The 4,181-nt window shown below is 40.7% G+C and overlaps 1 non-coding gene across 1 annotated transcript; it reads left to right on the forward strand.

Annotated features, from left to right (window-relative positions):
* The first annotated feature begins 1,481 nt into the window (after positions 1-1,481).
* Positions 1,482-1,585, forward strand: LOC148580795 (small nucleolar RNA R71). Its single transcript, XR_015899427.1, has one exon. It is a non-coding gene; the product is annotated as a small nucleolar RNA R71 (small nucleolar RNA).
* The last annotated feature ends 2,596 nt before the right edge of the window (positions 1,586-4,181 follow it).

The raw sequence follows: 4,181 nt of genomic DNA on the forward strand, positions 1-4,181 counted from the left end.
ACACCACAAAATCAGCAGGAAATATAAATTCTCCCACCTTTACCAACAAATCCTCAACTATCCCATGAGGGAATTTAAAAGTTCGATCTGCCAATTGGAGGGCCATTCTTGTTGGTTTGGCCTCTTCAATCTTCATTCTTTTCATCATTGTTAGCGACATCAAATTGATGCTGGCCCCTAAATCACACAAGGCCTTCTCCACCATGACTTCTCCTATAATACAGGGGATTTGGAAACTGCCTGGGTCCTTCAATTTCTGAGGCAATTTGTGCTGAATGATGGCACTGCATTCTTCAGTTAACAACACAGTTTCCTCATTTCTCCAGCTTCTCTTCTTGGTCATCAATTCTTTTAAGAATTTTGCATAGAGTGGCATTTGCTCTATTGCTTCAGCAAAGGGAATGTTGATTTGAAGCTTCTTGAAAATCTCCAAGAACCTGGAGAATTGGCCATCCTTTTCACTTTTCATCAAACGTTGAGGATAAGGTGCTTTAGGTGTGTAAGGCTTCAAGACCTCTTTTTCTTTTTCTTTTGTTGCAAACGGTGTAACAGATTGTCCTTGTTCTTTGTCTTTCACATTTTCCTTTACTTCATCCTCTGTGGTTTCCCTTGAAATCTCCTTTAGATTCTTTCCACTTCTGAGGGTTATGGCCTTACATTCCTCCCTTGCAATAGCCTTAACAGTATGAGAACTGCTTGTCCCAGGGGCTTGCTTAGTCAAATACAAAATTTGATTTTCTAGCTTCTGGATGGCAGCTCCTTGGTTTTGCAAGTTAGAATTTACTTCTTCCTTAAAAGCCTTCAATTCAATTATGTCTTGGCTCATGGTTGCAAGCATTCCTTCCATCCGGTTTAATTGATCTTGAAATTGTTGGTTCGGATTAGGTTGGGTATGTTGATTATTTTGGCCATGATATGATGGTTGGGGGTAAGTGTTTTGTGTGGCTTGGTATGATCTTTGGTTGGAGTTTTGGTATGTGGAATTGTTTTGTTGGTTGTGGTTGTAAGGTTTGTGGTTTTGTGGTTGGGTTTGTTGGTTTCCCCACCCAAAGTTTGGGTGGTTTCTCCAGCCTGGGTTGTAAGTGTTGGAGTGTGGATCATATGATTGCCTTTGTTGGTTTCCCACATAGTTAACCTCATCCCAATCACCTCCTTCAATGCCTACTTCCTCTTGATCTTGTGTGTGTATTGCAGCCACTTGCTTTGTTTCTAATTGCCTGGTAAGCTCTGCTAGTTGCTTGGCAAACACCTTGTTTTGGGCTAGAATTGTATCAACATGGTTCAGCTCCATGACTCCCTTAGTGTTGTGCCTTTCTGATGCATAGTAGTACTCATTCTCAGCCACTGTCTCGATCACTTCAATGGCTTCTTCCACGGTCTTTTTCTTGTTCAATGAACCTCTTGATGAATGGTCTACAGCCTTCCTTGATTCATAAGAGAGCCCATCATAGAAGATGTGCAGTTGCACCCAATCATGGAACATGTTTGGTGGGCATTTCCTTGTCAAGTCCTTGAATCTCTCCCATGCCTCGTAGAGAGTTTCACCATCTTGTTGTCTAAAAGTCTGGACCTCAGATCGAAGCCTATTGACCTTTTGTGGAGGGTAGAAACGTGCCAGAAACTTGCCTTCCACCTCATCCCATGTGGTTAGACTCCCCCTTGGGAATGATTCCAGCCACTTAGCTGCCTTGTCCCTAAGTGAAAATGGGAACAAAAGCAGTTTATAGGCATCTTCCTGGACTCCATTGGACTTCACAGTGTCACAAATTCTCAGGAATTTTGTGAGATGTTGGTTTGGGTCTTCATTAGCACTTCCTCCAAAGGAACAATGATTTTCCACCAATGATATTAGCTGTGGCTTGAGCTCAAAATTGTTGGCCTGAATGGGTGGTTTCTGGATGCTACTACCACAGTTCCCAGAGGTTGGGTTTATGTATGAACTAAGAACCCTCCTCTCAGGAATGGCATTGTTTCCATCAGCTCTCTCATGGTTGTGAACTTCTCTATCCATGTTGAGATCTAGAGCTTCCTCAAAATTGTCCTCAGATTCTCCTTCAGATTCCTCTTCTCCCACTACTCTCTTCCCTCTTGCTTCCCTTCTAAGTCTATGAAGGGTCCTTTCCGGTTCGGTATATGGAGGAGTTGATGTCTCTCCTCTCCTACCTGTCATACAAGAACACAGCTCAAACACAAACAAGTGAAATACTCTTGGTTAATGGAAGAGTATGGTTAGATCAATTGAGGAATTAAATCAAACAGTTAGTGAGTCAGTGAGTTAGTTGCATGGATTTAAAGGCATAAAGAAGGAAAGCATGTAACCAAGTGCAGAAATTAAAATTCAACAAGTATCTAGAACAGAATTAATCAAAGCAAGAGAAAATTGCTCAATCTAGTTAGCTTCCAATTTGAGAATTGTCAATCGAAAACCAATCCCCGGCAACGGCGCCATAAACTTGATGCGCATAAACGTGTTATGCTACGATTTAGGAAATTGCACGATCGGCAAAATTCCTTCCGGCAAGTGCACCGGTTATCGTCGTCAAGTAAAAACTCACAATAGAGTGAGGTCGAATCCCACAAGGATTGGTTGAGTGAGCAATTCGGATTAGAAGTGTGTTCTAGTTGAGCGGAATCAAGATTTGAGATGAGAATTGCGGAATGTAAAATTGGCGGGAAAAGTAAATGACAAGAAAATTAAATGGCTGAATCTTAAATTGCATGAATTAAAGAGCAGAATGTAAATTGCTGAAATTAAAAGGGAATGGGGATGATTGCAAGAATTGAATTGCAGAATGTAAAGAGAAAGTGGAAATCAGAAATGGGGAATTCATTGGGTTTAGGAGATATTGAAATCTCCGAATCAAAACATGTAAATCTCTTCCTCAACCAATGCATTCATTGAATTTTGCTTGGCAATCTTATATGATTGGATCCCAATTCCTTGGCTCACCAATGCTCTCTAAAAACAAACAAATTCCCAATCCCTTGGTTTAAATGTTCATAAGAAGAGATGATGCTTGATCACTGATTATACCACACAATTTCATGAACCACAATTTGGTAGGATTACATGTCACAATATCCATCCAAACCCCAATCCAATCCACTGTGAGAAAGCTTCTCTAGCATGAATCCTCCATTCCTTTCCCAAGGCTCCGAAGGATTCCAAGTATGAGTGGTCTCTTTCCCAAGACAACTACTCAATGGAATTAGATCGAGAAGCTTTCTAACGAAATTCAAGAGAAAAGATTGAAGAAGAAGATAAACTATTATTGATTCATTGAATTACAATAGAGCTCCCTAACCCAATGAAAAGGGGGTTTAGTGAATCATAGCTCTGAATTCAATTACAAAGAAAAGGAAACTAGCTAAAAGTGAAAAGTACAAGTCCCTCTAACTTAACTTTTATCCTATTTATACACTTTCTATATTGAGCTTCAGTTGTGCTTCTTGGGCTTTGAGGCCTCTCCTTGCTTTCCTTTTGCCTTGGGTTTATGATCCATAATCTTGATGAGGTTGTTGATCCAGATCCTGTAACATTTATTGAGCCAACTTAGTGATAATCAAATAATGACACATGACTCAATAAATTGAGATTTCAAACTCATCAATCCTTCAGGCCCAATCCCATAAACCATGATATTCAATTGGGTTTCATACCAAAGTAAGTTTAAGTTAATACTTGTGCTCAAAGACTAACTTAAATCACAATATTTTTGGCCCAGAAACCCTTTTCAAGAGTGGCGTTTAAGTTGTAGTTTAAGCTTAAACTGCAACTTAAACGCCAGACACTTCCAGTGAGGCCATTTGTAGAAGCACGTTTAAGCTTCAGTTAAGGTTAAACTGAAGCTTAAACGTGGAAATGGAAGAAGGTAGCCCTGGAGAGTAATGTAGTCGAACACGTTTAACCTCCAGTTTAAGGTTAAACTGGAGGTTAAACGTGGAAAAGGAATGAGGCATCCTGGAGGTCGAACACGTTTAACCTCCAGTTTGAGGTCAAACTGGAGGTTAAACGTGGAAAGGGGTGTAGGCATACTGGAGGTCGAACACGTTTAACCTCCAGTTTGAGGTCAAACTGGAGGTTAAACGTGGAAGCTTGGAATGGTGGCCCTGGAGGTGTCGAACACGTTTAACCTCCAGTTTGGGGTCAAACTGGAGGTTAAACGTGGAGATGGAGAGAG

This window comes from Arachis ipaensis, chromosome B10 (assembly GCF_059453495.1).
Source record: "Arachis ipaensis isolate K30076 ecotype BB chromosome B10, ASM5945349v1, whole genome shotgun sequence".
NCBI lineage: Eukaryota > Viridiplantae > Streptophyta > Magnoliopsida > Fabales > Fabaceae > Arachis > Arachis ipaensis.